The sequence below is a fragment of the Stenella coeruleoalba genome (genome assembly GCF_951394435.1).
Source record: "Stenella coeruleoalba genome assembly, chromosome: 11".
Classification (NCBI taxonomy): Eukaryota; Metazoa; Chordata; class Mammalia; order Artiodactyla; family Delphinidae; genus Stenella; species Stenella coeruleoalba.
In genome coordinates this window covers 83,452,115-83,472,183 of record NC_137157.1, presented here as the reverse complement: position 1 = coordinate 83,472,183, position 20,069 = coordinate 83,452,115, and the positions used below count along the sequence as shown (strand labels likewise).

At 38.5% G+C, this 20,069-nt stretch overlaps 1 pseudogene across 1 annotated transcript; it reads left to right on the top strand.

Moving 5' to 3' along the window:
* The first annotated feature begins 16,618 nt into the window (after window positions 1-16,618).
* LOC307194423 (small ribosomal subunit protein mS25-like) lies at window positions 16,619-17,289 on the top strand (annotated as a pseudogene). Its single transcript has one exon. The product of its transcript is annotated as a small ribosomal subunit protein mS25-like (transcript).
* Window positions 17,290-20,069: the final 2,780 nt, after the last annotated feature.

Here is a 20,069-nt window from a genome sequence, read left to right as displayed (position 1 = left end):
ATATGTCTCAGACCTACTTGGTAGCTGATCTACACAAGTTTTGTTTATCCTTGGCTAGGTCTCCTTTTTTTTTTTTTTTTTTTGCGGTACGCGGGCCTCTCACTGTTGTGGCCTCTTCCGGACGCGCAGGCTCAGCGGCCATGGCTCACGGGCCCAGCCGCTCCGCGGCATATGGGATCTTCCCGGACCAGGGCACAAACCCGTGTCCCCTGCACCGGCAGGCGGACTCTCAACCACTGCGCCACCAGGGAAGCCCTAAGTCTCCTTTTTGTTCTTCAGATCTCTCCCTCTCTCTCTCTCTCCCTCCCTCCCTCCCTCCCTCCCTCTCTCTCTCTCTCTCTCTCTCTCTCTCTCCACACACACACACACACACACACACACACACACACACACACACACACACATCAGCCTTGGTTAGTATCTTTCTCCTCACTCTTACAGAGCTTCTGAGCTGCTACAGAGTGAGTGACAGGAAAAAGAAAAAAGATTAAAAAACTAGCAGAGATCAAAAGAAAGTATGACATGGAGATAGAAAAAAAGAAAAAGAAAAACTTCAAGCAGAAGTGAAATGAGTGAGTGGCGGGACTGAATTATGAGATGTTGGCCTAGATCCAAAAAATTGTCCGAAAACAAAGACCGAAATAATATACATGTTTCTCTGTGAATTAAAGGAGGAAGGAAAATCAAGGATATGTCAAATGTATATCAAAGGGCCCTTTCTCCCCAAAAGGCAGGTGGACAAATGCCCATAACCTCTGATCTAAATTTAGATATTTGAGTGTGTCTGTGTGTGTCTGTGTGCACACAATCATGCTTCACTTTCTGACACAGTGGTGAACTTAGGTAATCAAAACATTCTCAAAGGTGTATCACACACACACACAAAAAGATGTATCACACTCAGATCCTTTTTTCACAGGACTTAACTTGAACAAGCTAATAATTTGGTCCCCTTTGAAAATAATCGTTAAGCAATTTTCATTTAAACTCATTTAGTGAAGATGGAGAGACACCCATTTTCTATTAACAAATATTATATTCACATATAAATTTGCTTAGTGATTTGCTTCCAGTGACTGAAGGCAAAATGTTTTCCAATTCTTAAGGTTTACATTCCACCTTCCTTTTTTTTTTTCTGAACCAGGTGCATTTGGGAAGCATCATAGTAAAGTGATTAAAATTTAGGTAATAAGGAAAATCACTTGTTTCCAGTAAATAGCACTATGCAATCATTTTTTGTTTCAGAACTTCAGCTGCCAAGTTCAGGTGACTGTCTACAAGCTAGCTTCAGAGTTGGCTGGCAAGGGGTAGTTTTTTAACAAATTTCCATTCAGGGCATCTCCACTTTGGTAGGAGCAGGACCAATATTCATTTTGACAAAATTATAAGGAATTGCTTGTGGAAACCTGAGTTTTTTGGCACCATATATTTGATTTATTCCACTGAAGTTTTAGCGCCCTTTACAGATTAGCACCCCTGGTGAGAACCAGCTGGCCCCTAATCCACATGTCCCTCACTCCGAGTGTATTAGCTATTCAAAGTTGTGCTGGACTTCTTAGCACATGTACAAGAAATAGGAGGTGTAAGGACTGGAAAGGGAAAAATAAAATTGTCGGTATTCTCAGACACTATGATTAGCTATAAGAAGAAAAATCCAAATGAGTCTGTAAGAACAAATTCAAGTTTAGCTAGGTTGTAGGATTACTGGTGTTTCTATATACCATCAACAAACAAAAATAAAAACTAGCAAGATAAAATGTTTCCATTCAAAAATCAGTAATGTACCTATTAATAAGTTTAACAAAATATATGTAAAGACTTTATGAAGACATTTAGAAAATGTATTGAAAGACATCAAAGAAGATCCACCCAAATAAAGTGGATCATGCATGAGGATATGAATACTCGATATTTGAACATCGAGTGTATGTTATCTCCAAGTTAATCTATAAATATTATACAAATCTAAACAAAACCCCAACTTCTTTTAATGAGAACTTACTGATTTTAAAATCCTTATGCGACGGTAAAGGGTCAAGAAGTGCTAGTAATTTAAAAGAAAAAGAATAAGAACTTAACACTAACTCTGAGTCATAAAAATATATTATAAAATTATGGTAATTAAAACTGTGGTATTGCAATAGAAATAGACAAAAAGATAATTGGAACAAATTAAAGAGCTGTGGAAGAGTCCCAAGTACAAAAGGGAACAGAATTCATGATAGGAAGGGCATTACATATCAGTAAAGGAAAGGATGAAATAATAAATGGTGAAATTGTGCAGTTATTTGTTTGTTATAATATGAAATAAAAATTACACTTCTCTCCCTTACAGTTCTCAAAAACACATTCCAGATGGATAGAAACCTAAATGTGAAGAGTAAAACATTTAGAAGAAAATGTACAGACTTGACTTATGACCTCAGTTTAGAGAATAACTTTGGAAAAATGCACAAGAAGCACAAATCATAAAGAAAATCACTGATAAATTTGATGACGTTATAATAAAAGTTTCTTTTATGACAAAAAACCCACACAGACTAAAAAAAGGTATCTGTAGTGCATACAACCAATGGATGATTGATGTTCAGAATAAGTTAATAAATAAATGCCTGTAAATTATAAGGAAAAGGCAACCAGCTGAAAAGAAAAATCAGCAATGGATGTGAACATTCAGTTCATAGGAGAAAAAAATTCATGGGCCCAACAAACACTTGGAAGGTCCTCAACTTCAGGATTCATCCGGCGCGGTGGGGAGTGTGGGTTCCATGCTTCCTGTCTTATTTGGAAAGTGGAGAAAACTAAAAATACATTTCTAGACTCTCTGGCTGTGAGGATTCCAGATGGAAGTTAAGTCCTGTCTGTTAGGTGTACTCAGGGGAGATTCAAAAGGCAGAGATAAGAGGGGGCCATTTTTCCCTGTCCCTTTCGACAGTTTTGGCAGGCACGCAGAGTGGAAGGAAATGTCTGCACCAGGCTACCGGTGTCCATTCTCTAGCTGCCTGGATTGTGAGTATTTGCAGCCCATGCAGCAGTAGAAGGGACATTCTAGTCACTGAGTGGCAGCAATGGAGTGTGTGATTTCAACTCACGATTTCCAGAAGTAACCTCAGACAAGCCTAAAGGCTACTTCCCCAACTCTTCCAATAATTCTGTAAATTCCCAAATTCTCTATTAATCTCTCCATTCTCAGTATATGTAGAAAGTTTTTTTTACTTTTCCTGCACCAAACATTGCTTGATACGACAGATAAATGTTCATTAAAGGTTTACCTGTTTATTTTTGTGTATGATGTTGGGTGTGTGCATAAAGACGTAGACATAGAGAACTGACTTGAGAACAAGGGGTGGGCGAGGGAGGGGGTAGCTGGGGTGAAGTGAGAGTAGCATTGACATATATACACTACCAAATGTAAAATAGTTAGCTAATGGGAAGAAACAGCATAGCACAGGGAGATCAGCTCGGTGATTGGCTATGACCTAGAGGGGTGGGATAGGGAGGATGGGAGGGAGGCTCAAGAGGGAGGGGATATGGGAATATATGTATGCATATGGCTGATTCACTTTGTTGTACAACAGAAACTATTATACTCCAATAAAGCAATTATTGTGAAGCAATTATACTCCAAAAAGATCTATTTAAAACAGAGTCATACCCATTTCACAGCCCTCTTAAAGACAATAATTTTAAAGTCTGATTATAACCAAACATTGCTAAGGAGAGCTGGAAGTAGGGGTGAATGAGAAAGCTATCATTTGTAATTTTTAAAATCAAAAGGATAGAGAACAGGCAATATAGTTTAGTGACAGGGCAAAGGTTTCAGATCCAGGTAAATAATGGTTCAAATCATGGCTCTTCTACTCACCTTGGCAAGTCTTTTTCTAAACTCCAGTGTCCTCAGCTCTAACATGTAGAAAATAATATCTCCCTGCAGTGTGAGAATTAAATGAAATAATGAATTATTATTTACTGAGTCTGAATTTGCATAAATGGTAGACATTATCATATTATATTTCTACTAAATGAAACTGGAAAAAAATACAAAATCAATGGAAAAAAGAAGAAATTCTAGAAAATAAAAAACCTTAGGATATATTAGAGTTTAGGAGGAAATGAAAAATGCCTACCTCCTGGACTTTTCAGACTGCGGCTAAAGAATGAGATTCCCCATCCTTTTAATACATAGGTTGATTATGATATACTTCCCCACTGATATATTTGTTAAAACCATCACCCCCAAACTGTACCCCTCAGTTTATATCGCTGCAGGCTTATTGTCTCAATGTCACATTGTGGCCATTGCTTCTGACCTTCATGGGATGGATGCTCTGCTGGGCACCAGTCTCCTCCGTATCTGATGAAGCCACACTGGCCATGGAGAAGGAACACTGATCTTTCAACCTGCCATAATATAACTCAGACAATAGGGAGAAAGTAAACAAGACTTGCTGAAAGCTTGAGAAAAGAGACACACCAAATTGCTTATATCACTTTAAGCTGTCTCGTCTTAGGACTCCCATAGTCTAAGCAAAATTCACTACCATCACCACCGGCAGACCTTTAAATGGCGGAGTTACCGCCCTCCTCCCATCAGGAGGTTATCCCCACGCAACAAAGTGCAGGCCCCCCCCCCAGATTCTCTTTTGGTCCCAGAAAATGGAAGTTCACCTCAGTTTTTGTTCCGGATGATCATGGAAATTTTTCATTTATTTCAGGGCAAATCCGATACCTCAATATATATATTTTTTTACCCCAGATCTGTTAAAAATGAATTACAATGTTTTACACTGCTAGGTTTTCTGATATTGAACTTCCTTTGCATTCCAGGGATGACCAAATTTGGTTATGATGCATTGTTATTGGGATGGACTGCTGTATTAATTTAACATACATAATTTTGTATCTACCTCCATAATGAAATTATCCACCAATTGATTTTTCTGTGAAGTTTTTGCCCGGTTTTGTATTAAAAATTACCAACCTCAAAAAGTTAGTTGCATGGGCTTCCCTGGTGGCACAGTGGTTGAGAGTCCACCTGCCGATGCAGGGGACACGGGTTCGTGTCCCGGTCCGGGAAGATCCCACATGTCGCAGAGCGGCTGGGCCCGTGAGCCATGGCCGCTGGGCCTGCGTGTCTGGAGCCTGTGCTCCACAACGGGAGAGGCCACAACAGTAAGAGGCCCGGGTACCGCAAAAAAAAAAGTTAGTCGCATAATTACCATCATATGTCATATTGTAAAACAAATTATGAAAGATAGGAATATGATCTGTTCCTTGATGGTTTAGTAGATCTCTCCTATAAAATCATCTTTGTCTGATGTCTTTTGAAGAAGGATATCTTTACCACCATTTTAGTTTCTCTTACTGTAATTGGTCCATTCAAAACATTTTTCATTAATTTATAGCTCTCTAATTTTTTTCATTTTCATTTTATCTAGACTTCCAAATTTTTATTAAGTAAATTTATTTATAATAGTCGCTTATGGATTTTAATATCTCTACTTCTCTGTAGTTATTTCCTCTTTCTTATTCCTGTTATTTTTACTTTCTCTCTTAATTAATTTTCCAGGGTCTTATCTACTTTGTTAGGCTTTTAAAGAAGGATCTTTTGGATTTGTTGATTATTACCATTGGTTTTAGTATTCGATTTCATTATTTCTGTTTTATATTTACTTCCTTCCATTTTATTTGAATTTATTTTACTTTCCTTCTGACAGTTTCTTGAGCTGAACACTTATTTATTTTTATTCTTTCTAATTTATTAAGAAGTTTGATATATGGTGTTTTCATGGGCATTTAGTTGTAAGTGTTTATCATTTCTATTTAGGTTTTCTTTTTAATCCTGAAGTGGTTTATAAATGTGCTTTTTAGTTCCCAAATAGGGAGGCCTTGTGGTTAGTTAATGAGTTTTCTGCAAAACACACGAAGTTTTACATGTTTCTTTTTACCTCAATAATAATATTCCTTTCATTACATGGTTTGTTATTATAATTTGGTAATATAATATTCCATAATGCCATTGTTTTGTAATTTATATAATCATCCTCCTAGCACTAGACTTTAGCTTGCTTTGAATTTGTTGTTGTTAAAGTTAATGTTTTAATAACTTCAGATAAATTTTTTCTCTTCTGGATTGAAAGGGGAAATCTGGGAATATAGGTTTTTAGTAGGGAAAAGATTTAGGACAGTAACCTAATACAGGATTAAATGTGGGGCGGAATGCTGTCAGCACCACTAAAGGAATTATTTTCTCTCTCAAATAAGAGGAAATTAAGGGACTTAAGGAGGGATGAGCACCATTGAATTTAGTAAGTCATAATGATGATTAAAGCCATGAAGACAAATCAAGATAATCTTTTAAATACAACCCAGCAAGTTACATAAATTCATAGAATTCATGCCTATAAAAATGGCTTCCTGCTCCCTCTTGGATTTTGAATATGATGTGAGTGACCAGTTGCTTCTGCTTTCAAGATTTCAGCATTGAAGGCTGTTTTCCCCAAGCATTTCACAGCCCATAAAAGAGTCGGGGCAGTGAGGCACGGATCTTACCACCTTTGAAGACCCCTTCAACGCGTGCCATTTCCTGAGGCTCAGTGTCCATGATGCCTCCTGCTCAAGGCATTTCCACGTCTTCCAACTTCCCCTCCTTGAGGGTTTTCTTCTTAAAATTTAATTAATTTGGAGTTATTTTGGTTGTTTTTGTTTGTTTCTGTTTTTAACATTCAGACCTTTACAACAAAACCATGTAGATCTCTTCTTTGGAAGAAAAGATGCTCTCTTCTTCCTCGACAGTCCATAGTACCCAAAAAATCAAAATGCATTTAGCTTTGGTTTACCCTTCATAACTCCTTGTGATAGACGCATCAAGAAGCCTCTCCAATGTCACCTTTCAGAGTGTCTTAGTGAAAATGTAAAGACAGCCTAAGTCCTTGAAGTCAAACTAGGGATATTTTGTTAATGTTTGCCTGAAAGGAATCTCTTACCTCCCTCTGTTATGTGTGACTTTGCCCAGCTCTGACCTGGAGCTCTGCCCAATGTCTACAGTCATATACGGCAGAGACTGTGGATTTTAAATAATGTTTCCCTTCATAAGAGAACTGAGAAAACACCACCATTTGGGCAGTTCGAATGTGCTGTTAGTGCAGGTAATATTAGCATTATCCTGGGAGGAAATTTGAAACTTGGTGGTTTCCTGAGTCACTCAAGTTAAAGTTTTAGCAGATTCAACATTAAAAGGGACTTGGGAACTATTAAGGGAGCACAGAAGTGTTGCTGTTCTCAAGGCTTCCCTGTTTTTGGTGACTTTCTCTGCCTCCATGACCATGCCTCCTTCCTGACTTCTATAAAGAAGATGTAAAAACAATTTTAAAAGAGAAGTATCTAATGTAAAAGGAATAAACTCAGTAAAATAAAGAAATAAAGATGATTAAACAAAGTGGACCCCCCCCAAGATAAAAGAAAGGTAACTTATGGAATAAAAGTAAAATAATTAGAAAAGTAGTTAACATTTTTAAAAGTTGAGGAATAAAACGAACTGAAAAAAAATAGCAAAAGTGTAAAAACATAAAATTCTCTTCCAGAGCAAAGTCAAACTATAAAATCTTGCAACAAGATATAAAAGGATACACATGAACAATAATCCAAAATTGAAATAATAATAAAAGAAAAATGAAATTACCAACTAAAAGATGGGGAATAAACAAATAAATTGAGAAGTACAGTATTTTAAAAAGCAAAAGTTTGTTTTCAGCCCTCAGAGCCCCTTTCAATAATTCCTCCTTGTTCTCCAGCCCGAGTCATAATGTTTCCCCTTGATTGACAATGCCGTGATGGGGAAAAGACCACTGTGCTCGCTCTTACCATTACGTGTATCTCCCATCCTTTCCAGAGTTCTTGCCAGACCCAGATGCACAAGGAGTTTGTCACATTGATTCTCCAGTTGGCACAGACATGTCTGGAAAAACAACGTTTCTCTTCAAATTGGGCATCCCAACATGGCCACCATGTTTGTCATCTCCCTGGACTCCCCACGAGCCTTGGGATTCCATGCAAAAGTAAAGAGGATGGAGCAGAAAAAACAACTCCTTCCTAAGGTGCCCCTCGGGAGACAAATCAGAGTGTCACTTCCAAGAAGAATTTGCTACCACGGATGCTTCTATGCCCTCATCTTCTTTACCATCTTGAGTTTGTAGGAATGTAGTGAGTTTTGAGGAGTGAATGTTGGCAAAGGAGCCCTGAGCAATGACTTAGTGTCAGGAGCTAATCTCAAACCCTGAAAAACTGTCCCCTGGAGTTGACTGCCACCCTGAATTAGTCCTGAGACATCCCCACAGCCTCGGTCACACTCCGATGAAGGCTCCTGAGGTAGCTAATATCCATCAACGCCTTAACCTCTAAAGGTACACTAGGAAACCCAAGGTCTAAGTAAATAATACAAACAAAGCCTCCGAACAAATTCTGCCAAGCTACCTCTCCCTGCTCCCCACCCAACTGCTGTGCCCAGACACCTCTTACACAGAGATTCTGGAGCCATCACACGCTCCGGTAAAGCAGCGGCACTAACCATGGTGGCAATGGTGTGGCCACGTCAGGGGACCTCAGAACAGTACCTCATAAAAATCTGGACAGAATGGCAGCTTTGGTACTCTGAAGTGGCCTTGTTTCTCTTGATAACAGGAACCAGCTATGGCAAGAATGGAAATATGCACATGTACTATTGATAGTGGAGAAAATGAAGAATAGCCATGTGAATTTGTTCATGAGTATACATGAGACAACTTCCTAGGACCCCAAAAATAAACGGGGAAGATACAGAGCAGGGCTTTAAAGAACTGTAGTGTTCGGAGGGTGATAAGAAAGAGACAAGGAAATACTCCTATCTACCTCATTTTTACTCCAAGTGGGCTGTGGCTAGAGGGAAATGTACAAAGACATAAAGAAAGTAACTTAAAATGACAGTAGCCTGAAGTCTACCACCAAGACGCAGTCTGACATAAATTGCACAGCCTACATTAATTTCTCAGCCCTCAATTCTCTAACTGCCCTGAAGATTTTATTCCTTGGGAATCACTCTCTGCCATGATATAATATCAACTTTTCCCTACCAGTTTGCAAAAAAAACCCCAAAAAGGAATGTCATACTTACGGATTACTTGGAGAGGGTCCAAAAGATCATAACAAAAATGATCAGGGCTATTAAAATGAGCAATTAGAAAATGTTAAGGGAATCAGAATGATGTGTCCTTGAGAAAAGATAAAAACTTCATAAAAAGTTCAGGCATTTCCTTTTTAGTCCTGAATGAGAGTTTTTGATAAGGTGAAAGGGGTAGAGAGAGGGGAAGTGAAAGAATGTTAATGCAGTCAGGGGTGTGCCTTGAAGGATGGTTCTTCCGGCAAACAGTGAAAAAATAATCAAAGCACCATCAGGAAAAAAAAAATGTATATGTGCTGACATTCCCTTTAAAAAAATTAAAAATCTATGTTAAATTCAAACTCAAAATTTAGAAAGCAGTTTAGATAATATTTGAAATTTGGGGTGATGGTTATACTGTTACTAGAGACATAGTAATTAAGGGCATGAATTATCTCTGCCTTTTTGGACCTGGGAGTGGTGCTCTAGAGGAAGATCTAGAACAAGTGCAAAAAGGCAATCCTTGGGACAAAGCAGGGAAGACCTATATTACTAAACTTATTCCAGAGAAAATCATTTGATACATGTAGAAAAATATATGAATATAATATCTGGAAAATAATCCTGAGCTGACATAAAGTTCTGAAGCCTGGGGCTTAGCAAGCCTGTCTATCTTTTTAATATGAAAGAGAAAGAATCGGTCATGGGATGTTCTTCCTTAGGCAATTATACATTTCACATGACTGTTAGGCAGCTGTCAGTGTCAGTAATGACACTATGAAAATGGAAATCTTAAAAAAGAAAAGATACTGTTTATATTGATTAAAAAACCCTCTACTAACCGAGTGAAAGAAGCACAATAATGAGAAAATATATGAGTAGTGAACCAAATACACAGTTCTTTATTATCCTTGAATTTTCCCAAGAAAATTCTGCTGAAAAGAAAGCAAATCTGAATTTGTGGTAGAAGAGGAGAGAACAATCTCAGATTTGAGTCAAAAGGAGATGACACTGACCCTTCTGATTCTTTCTAACAATGAATGTGAGGTCACAAATAAAGATTTACAGCAACACCTCATCTTTTCATATCATCTTACATACGAACTAGGTAGGAAGTAACATCAAATGACAGGTTTGGAAGAGATGGTCTGAATCAAGCCCGAGGTGTCCCCAGACAGGTGAGTTTCTGCACTGGACAAGTGTGTCCATCCCAGTCTTAAAGATCACCATTGTTACAGTTCCAGAGTCTCAGTTGTGCATTCCTACGTTAAGAGTTCTTCCTTTAGTCTAACCGAAGTGTTTACATATACAAATCAACCACGTTTTCCCAATTACATAAGGCTGGTCTTTGCTCTTTCATTTTCTCTCTCCCGGGTGACATAGTGCCAATTCCTATAACCTTTCTCCAGAGTCCCTTTAACCTTTCTTTGATTGTTCTTGTCTAGACCACTTCAAACTTCATAGGCTCTCATGGTTTGGAAACTTAGGCTTTTACAAAACCGTGACACTGGACTATGAAAAAGCTCAGGACAATATTAATAAGGCAAGTAGCTTCCCACAATTATACATTTGAGTTTTGTTTATTCAAGAGTGTTACCTTGCTGGTCAAATTGAACTAGCTTCAAATGGGCAGAATAACATTCGTGATGGTTGGTTAATAGATCACATTACCTGGGGAAGAGGATCCCCTTTAGAAAATAAAAATTCACATTATCTCAAAGGAGGTAATGCTGCAAATAAATAGAAATGAGTTCATGAGATACTTTCTACATTCATACACAGAAACCAAGCACCAAATTAAACCCACAACTAACTCTAATAATAAAAGTGGAAGAAGAAGCAAAATGAATGAATGTTCTTTCTTTCCTCTGTGGTTTTTGTATTCTTTGCTTCTCACTCAAGATCTCTCTCTCCTCAGAGCTACCGCTGAAGTACCATCAAAAGAAGTGGTCACATTCAGTCCAGACACCCACCCGGGCCGCACTCTTCTCCCTTACCTATGCCACCTGAGGCGGAATGGCAAATAGGCAGCAGACAGCTGCCTACTTCAAGGTGGGAAGTAACGCACGTGCTATAGACGCATTTATTCATGTCATGGTATAATGAAATTCTAGAGCAAACAAAGATTGAGTTTTAATTTTGTATCAAGTGCTATCTAGCTGCAATCTCTTTTCTCACCCTGGGCTTCAGTCCATGCCCTCCGCTTGGCCAGTGTCAATCTGTCTCCTGCCCTTACCCAATGCTTGACATTGTCAGCCTATGATCCCCACCTCTGGCGCACTGCCCTCCCCCTAGTTTGCCAAATTCCTCATCTGATTTCTTTACATAAAGACCTCTTCAAGCTCCACCTCCCTGGTAAGACTTTTCGTCATTAACTAAAAATGAAGCTCCCTCTCAATGGATGACATAGAGTGCCTTTTTATATCCTAATCTATTGTACATTACAGCTCAATTTTTTTCTTTCTGTTTGCTTGATGCTTTAATTTCAGTACATGATCTTACAGTGTTATCAGTTGTCTCAGCCTATTGTCATCTGTTCTCAATTGTAAACTTTAAAGAGTAGCAGGGAGCGTGTCTGTGCCCTGCTCTGTATGGTGTCTGGCCCCGCAATGCGCAGAGGTCAGTGTGGACTGGATGTTCATTAATGGCAGTGTCCAGGAGGTTCTGCCCTCCCAGTTCCCTCTTTTATTGAACTGTCCACTAGTGAAACAGCATTTTGGAAAGTGCTTTTGTTAGAGTCTAATCAGAATGCCACAGAACTGTTTCACTCTTTGTGTCATGCCCTACTGTGGCCCTGGCATTTGAGTATGGGGCAAAGGAGAAAGAACAACAATGTTTCACATAGGCAATGATAGGGAAAGTTTAGGAAGTAGTGTTTTATTGGTGTGGCGTTGTGATTTCTGTTTGAATTGCACCAAACTCTCTTCTGTAAAGGGTCTCTCTTTCTTTCTCTTTCTTTCTTTTTCTTTCTTTCTTTCTTTCTTTCTTTCTTTCTTTCTTTCTTTCTTTCTTTCTTTCTTTCTTTTCTTTCTCTTTCTAGACTTGTTCAGCTTTCAACAATTACAATGGAGAAGATTTTATATCACCAAAGACATAATTACATGGTGAATGTACGAAATAACAGTTTGGCTTCTATAGAAAAGGTATTTTGCATTGTTATTTCAAAACCTTTCCTCATCTTACCTTGAAAGAAGAGCTCTTTCAAAGAAGCATTTGGCTTTTTCTTGTCTATCTGTTTAGCCATCGCTCCTTGGTATATGCATACGTGAGTGAACAGAAACAACCCTTTTTGTTTCTCTTGAAGATATCTAAGTAAAGTTTCAAGTAGCCAATTAGCTTTTTGACCTAAGCTTTGTTGGCTGCAGAAAGCCTGAATCCCAGGAACATTTGGTTCTCAAGGCATTTGGATCTCATAAGAAAGCCTCAGTGCCAGCACCAATCAGAATGGCTGCCAGCTGTTATTCTTCTTCACAACTGGCGGCCATTTCCAGCACTGTTACCGAGCCGTGATCAATCTCTGCACCTGTCTATCAGTGGATGTTCATAGAGAGAACTGTGTGGGCTGCATCTGCAGATACCACATGTAACCAAAAGGGAGAGGGGAGGAGGGAGAGTATAACCCCCTACATACATAAAGTAAGAAAGGCTACAAGGAGAGGAAAAAATACAGGAGAATAGGCAACAGCTAGGTATAAGTCAGAGGAAAAGAATGCTCTGTAATGGGGTGTTTATGGTGGGAATGCAGTTTCCACCCCATCCATGAGCTTAGTCATTAATTTAACCCTTGCACAGGTTATCTCAATGTTCCATGGATATGCCTTGTCTTTGCAATAATACTTCAAGTTCTTATCGAGACAGAGAATCTTGTTATATTTCTATGTCCTATATTCTATGTTATTAGACTCCTTCTGTGCCTATAGTGACATGTTTGTCATCGCTCCTTGATGTATGCACATGTGAGTTAACAGAAACGACTTGGCATGTTGATTGTTTTCTATGTGTCTGGTTTAAGGAGAGTTTTTGTTTGTTTGTTTTGTAAGTTTGTTATCAACTTCTTTCCTACAAACCAGGAAACTGAGTAATCATTTTGGTAATTAATAGAAGATTTTGCAATATGTCTTTATGCAGGAGACCATAAAGTGGTGATTATATACACCTGTATTTTATGTTTGTGAAAGGTGTAATTTGTTCTTGAGACCTGAAACATGAAATTCTAAGTGATATATTAAGACAATTTAAAAGCATTGCTTTTTTTCCCATCTTTGCAGATGCATATATTTATGTCTCATATGTCTAGTGCAAGCTGCAATGTATGATTTCTGAAGCCCTTTAATTTTGTGTTGAAAGCTGAGTTCACATTGCATGGAATTTCTGTTGAATTGCCCTGCAATGAACTTAGCCCCTCAGTGCTTCTCTCTGAGTGAGTTTAGAATGCTTTACATAGTCAATCAATAAAGTTAACAATTCAATGTGCCTGCTCTTATTTCATGATGCTGTTTTATAAGTATTCTTTTCAACTTCTGCGTTCAGTAAAATTCCCTTGAATAAATGGATTCGTGTTAGTTTAAAAATGAAAGAGGAAAAAGCACTTGCTAAAATCTTAAACCTAGCAAGATGTTTGATATTGTTGAAAGAACAGTCTAAAAGAAAGAGTGAAAACACAGAAATATTTCAAACCTAACAAAACATTAAAAAAAATACTCCACATCTGTCCAGGGATCTCAGCCCTCGCTCAATACCAGTTAAATCAGATCAAGCAATAGACATTTTGGAAAGGAAAAGTATATATGTAGGGAAAATTATATCTATGTCTGTCTATCCATCTATATTTCTTGAGATCATGACTATATAGATCTCTAAAGGGAAGAGTACAGAAAAAGTGCTCTGGAACTCTAGCAAATAGAATACCCAGATTGTATGCAGTTAAATTAATTGATTTAATTCACAATATCTGTAGACTCTCCTATACAAATCCAAGCTCAGATTAAATATTATTCTCGAGTAATCCTACAGCTCAGTTCTTCATTTGATAAAGCTTGGTCCAAAAGGAGGTAAGTTTAAAATTTTTCAAAGTTCAGCTATGATTTTCTTCTGCAATAACATTTGCTTTTATCAAGTCTACCAGAGCCTAATGAGAATGGAGGCAGAATTTTCCTTAATAAAGTCTCACCACTTCCAGAATATTCTGATTTGTTTTAATGAGGAAGAAACCAGGACTTCTAAGAATCCAAAATAAAGAAAATGAATAAAACAGTGCTGAGAATTTCAAGAATCTGAGGGTTTAAGTTGAAGATAGGGTCATCATCTTTTTTTTTTTTTAGAATATTCCTTAGGTTGTATGGAACACAACTGGGGGGAAAGCAAAAGATATTCTTAACTGAATATCATTTTAAGAGATAGATATCCAATATTACTGTTCTGGAATTCAATCTTTTTATCTGGGTAGGAACAAAGATGAGCCATCTCTTAAGAATTCCACAATTTATTTGCTGTCTATTAAATGCTCTAAGCCTTAGTCCTGAAATGATACTGGGCCACCAGGGAGTAAGGAAAGAGAGTAGAGGAAGCCTCTGGGCACTTTACTGAGGTGAAGGTGGTCTTCAGCACCCTCCATCACTTTCTGTGTGCACACTTCCCTGTTAGCCCTACTGGAGTACCAGTACTATCAGAGGACTCTTCCTGGGCAGTCTAGTGATCAAGATCTTGCTCTTACCTTCCTCAAGGAGAGCGTCCCCTTTTGAAAGTTGCCCACTTCATGTCTAAATCCCTTAGAGTTTTACTGGAAAACAAAACTAAACCGATAAAATTAACTGGATTTAAAATTTGAGTGGCTGGAAACGATTTTACCTGATGTTCTTCCCAGATAACCTGTCCATTACAATAAGAGGATAAGTAGCATGGAGATTTTAGGCATGATGACAAAACAAGTGAGGGGCTATTTGGGGGACAAGAGTTTCAGGGGCTATAAAATCAGAACAATAAAGAAGACCACCTTTGCAAGGAGTCACAGTTTTTGCACAGATGCTGGGCCTTGAGGACGAGCAAGAATGCCAGTCTTCACCTCTTCCAGCCTATTGCTTTTGCTGTAATTCTAAGTCCTTATACAACAGCAACAGCCCAGTTGACTCACCAGCTATCTTTTCCCTCTTAGAGTTTAGGGGACGAAGGTCCTCCAGGACTAACTTAATGTAAAACATGATGGGCAACATCTTACTAGCAAGTTCTTGACCTCCCGCTGGCTTTAATTCCAATCCTGTATCATGAGTCTCTGCCTCCCTGCTTCGCCCTCTGAATACTTCAGCTTCACTTTCCTCCCCTGAACTGCCTGGCTGGCAGTTGTCCCCAGAGGTTTGCTAAAAAGTGAAGGATGAACGAGCAGAAGATTTATTTTTAGACTTTTGCATGCCTTTAATGAGGAAAAGGGAGTTTTGTACCGCACCACAGGTCCACATCCTGACAGCACGGAAGCGTACCTCCATATGGCATTGAATCCCTGTTGCAAGGAGGATTCTAGAAGAGAAGATAAGGAATAGAAGAGACAGTCGCTTTTATTGTTATGTTGCCCATCATTATTTTCTTGCTGGAGTTTAGAAGTGACATGCAGAGAGAAAGTCACAAAGTACAATTTCATGAAGACAACAGAACTGCTTTGAAGCCAAGTCAACTTCTGTAATGACAGCAACATATCTGCATTTCAGTGTCAATGAAATGTGATATTAGCAAGTAGCCTTTAATTAAAAATAAGTTCGTTTGGTAAGTGAGAAGTTAATTCTCAATCTAGAAACTGCAGAGAGGGCCCAATTAAATTAGTCATTCATTTCACTAAACCTCAATAGAACATCTACTCTGCACAATAAATACAGGCATACCTCAAAGATATTGTGGGTTCTGTTTCATACCCATGACAATAAAGCGCGTCACACATTTTTTTTTGGTTTCCCAGTGCATACATAAGTTACATTTACACTATACTGTAGTCTATTAATTGTGCAATAGCATTATGTCTTAAAAAACAATGTACATACACCTTAATTAAAAAATACTTTACTACTAAAAAATGCTGCCCATCATCTGAGCCTTCAGTGAGTCACGGTAGTAACATCAAAGGTAATTGACCACAGATCACCATAACAAATATAATAAAAATGAAAAAGTTGAAATACTGAGAGAATTACCACAATGCAACGCAAAGACATAAAGTGAGCAAATGCTTTAGTAAAAACGGCGCCGGTAGACTTGCTCGACTCGGGGTAGCCACAAACCTTCAATTTGTAAAATACTCAATATCTGTGAGGCACGGTAAAGCGAAGCACAGTAAAACGAGGTATGCCTGTATAATATGTGAGTGTTTATGATGAGTTTTAGATACACTAACTCATTTAATTCCCAAGATAACCCTCTGAAAAATCAACATGAGATCCAGAGAAATTAGGTAACTTGCTAGTACTCATAGCTATTGCGGATATACAGATGTATATATATGACATGTTTCTTGCCTTCAAGTATTTTCATTTCAGAAAAATCTCATTTAAAAATTATGATCATTGGAGAAGCTGCGCGAGGGCCGCCCTGGAGGCATCGGCTGCGCTCGTCTCTTCGCGCTGCTGGGCTCGCGGCAGGGGGTCCGGCTCCTCCGTCGCACCCGTGCCTGTGACGGGCCGCTTCCCGATCCGCTGCACCCCGCAGTACCTGCGCCAGGGAGACGTGGTGTTCAAGGACTCGTGAAGGTCATGACGGTGAACTACAACACGCACGGGGAGCTCGGCGAAGGCGCCAGGGAATTCGTGGTTTTCAACATACCTCCGATCCAGTACAAGGACCCCTGGGTGCAGATCATGATGTTTAAGCACATGACGCTGACACCCTTCCTGCGGTTCTACTGGGATTCTGGGGAGCAAGTCCTCGTGGGCGTGGAGACCAAGAGCAATAAGCAGATCGTGGAGCACATCAAAAAGATTCTGGGGAAGAATGAGGAAACCCTCAGGAAAGAGGAACAGGAGAAAAGTCAGCTTTCTCACCCAGCCCACTCTGGGCCCTGAAAGTGGGAGTGCATCTGTGAGATGAAGGGGCAGGTGTCCTGCCCGGGCCTCGTGCCGTTGCCCAAGGAGATGACAGGGAAGTACAAACTCTCTCTGAAAGCCAGTGCCCGAGACTGAGGCCGGAGAAAAGCCCCTGGTTCTATTCCCTGAGAGACTGAAAATCTCTTTGCAATAAAAGGGTCCCCTTTACACACCTGTGTAAAAGCACGTGGGGGGAAGGGAGGAGGTGGGCTGCAGCCACGCTGCCCAGTGATCACCCTGCACCATCAGGGCAATAAATGCTTCAGAATCACACACAGAAAGAAAAACTTATGATCGTTGAAGATGGGTTAGGCACTTCCTATCCTCCTGTCCTCACTTCCTGGCAGAGTACTTGGAAACTAATATATATTCAGAAAAATTGGGGGTAAGAGTAAAGTAATTAATATAGTAACTGATCGTGAGAGGCGTTGCAAGCGTCTGAGAAAGGCATTTGAATTGGTAAAGGGTCTCTGTGTGGAGAGTCAATGATGATGACTAGGACTCTGCAGTTTAACATATCTATTACCTTCAGACTGTTTATTAAGATCCATTTGTAAAAATCCTGTATTTAAAGTAAATGGGACTAATTTCAAATGCTTTTGATGGCATTGCTTTTTAAAAGCATCATCCGGTTACTCTGACTTGCAAGTTCCAGTTTTTACTTGAGAGATAAGTCAAAGAATCAGACATGTTCTATTACAGGATAATAAAAGATAATCTAAGTAAAAGGTAATCTAAATATCAAAAGGCTGGAGGAAATTTTAGAAAGCAATTAGAGAATAACTTAAATGTTATGAATTAAGTCGTGGGATCCTCTTATTCTCTACCTTTAAAAATCACCGGTGACACCTTTCTTTTTCTTTCTTTTTTTTTTTTTTTTTTAATTTTTCCAACTTGCATGTAATTTGCGGAGCAAGTCTTGTCCTTCGGGTGCTGTCATCCTTGTGGAGAGAGTGCTTGTATTCAGAGTCTAGTCATTGCCCCAGGCCAGGTATGTCTTCCTACCATTTAACAGGTCAATATCATTTCATGTTTTATGTTCGATTTGGTAATACAGATGGAGATATTAAAGTTCCAAAGGTTAAGTCAATCCTTTCTTTTACAATAGAATAAAATCAATGTTTTAGCTTAGTATTCAAGTCTACAATCTAATTCCATCGTTCAACACCAAACTCAAAACCCACCTCCCCTATAAAATCTTCCTAGATTCTCCCAGAGAATTAATTTTCTATGCCCACTTTGGCATAGATAAATTAATTAATGTAATATGTAGCATTTAATTAATATACTTTTATACTAATATAATATACTACCTTGTATTAGAGCATTTTGTGTTGTCTCCACTTTAAAATTTTTTACGTACAGCAACTAATAAAACAAAATGACCAAGAAATGTTTGTTGAATAACAGGAACTTGGAAATGGGTAGATAGAAAGCATTTTTGAAGATATGATTATTTTTTAAAAACCTAACTATTAACTGTCTGTGTTCATGGTATATAAAGTTTGGATTACTCCAGTGAAGAGAATAAACCTTTCAACCATTCATTTTGGGAAGGCTCTATAGAAGTAGAAATTCACAAACCAAACTGGTTTCAATTCAGTGCCTTTTTGTTTTCACTTTCTGATAAAGACACTAACAAGAAAAGGAATGGTACTAGGGCATCCAAAAGCTTCAGGAAGTAATGATAATAGTGGACCAGAATAACCTACACACTGAGCCATGAGCCTCTGATTACTTAAAAATGGGGTCGGACCGTGCTACAGAGATACATCTGAATGAGGTGAAAGGAGAAAATTGTAGAAAAGACACTTGAATAGGACCAGGACAGAAAGGAAATGACAAGAAAGAAGCTCTACCATGTCATTTTTCCCCCTTATATCTTGGGAGTTCATGTTTTGAACAAGAGTGGTTTCTATAACAATCAATGAAACAGGTACTAACCTTGGAGCCCCTGCTGTGTGGCAAGTCCTGTTTGGTTTTGAAATCATTGAAAGGTTTGACTATGAGGAAGATGTCATTTAGGTTCCATGAAAGATAACGCGGGAATAGGATTTATTGAAACCAATTCTGCGACCAGAATCACTTCTTTTATTAAGGACTACTGAGCTAAATACAGCTGAATTTGGCAAGCGCCAGTATGTACTAAAGTTTCATTGATACCTCAGAGGACAAAGAGAAAAAGTGTGAGAATGAACTCTTGGCTAATTTTTAAAAGACACCTCATACCAAAACATTCTCTCCATTTTTACGCTAAGCCTCTTTTCCAATCAAAACCCTACAAAAGCATTAAAATATTTAAATTACCTGACTTTGGCCTTGGCTTTTTCCTGTTCCTCTGGCTGCTTCTCCACTTTATGCCTCCATTTTTCCTTACATAAAATGAGGATAATCTGCCAGATTGCATTATAGTATTGTAGTGAGACCGAACAAATATACACATGGGACTGATAAATTTTTAAAACACACGAGCAATTATTGTTAGTTATATTGTAATGTATTATTTAACTGTACTAACAGCCCCAAAAAGGAGCAATAGAGCGAAACAAGAGATGTAATTTAGAAATTGATTGTTTCTCACTTTGTCTAGAAATAACATTATAAAGAAAGCAAAATATAACACTGTTCGTAGTTCTTATGGATGAGAAAAATGAGCTTCGTCCTGACTCTAAATTATGAACCAGGCTACTTAAATACTCATTCAATTATTTGGAGAGGGGAGAAAAAAGCTTTTACCTTTTGGCTTTCCATTACATAGGGAGCAAGTAAGGTGAGGATTCCCATTATGTATGGGAGTTAATATGAAGTTTAGATGGCTTCCAGAAAAGCATACCCTATGCATCTTTAAAGGAAAGAACAGACATAAAATGTTGAAA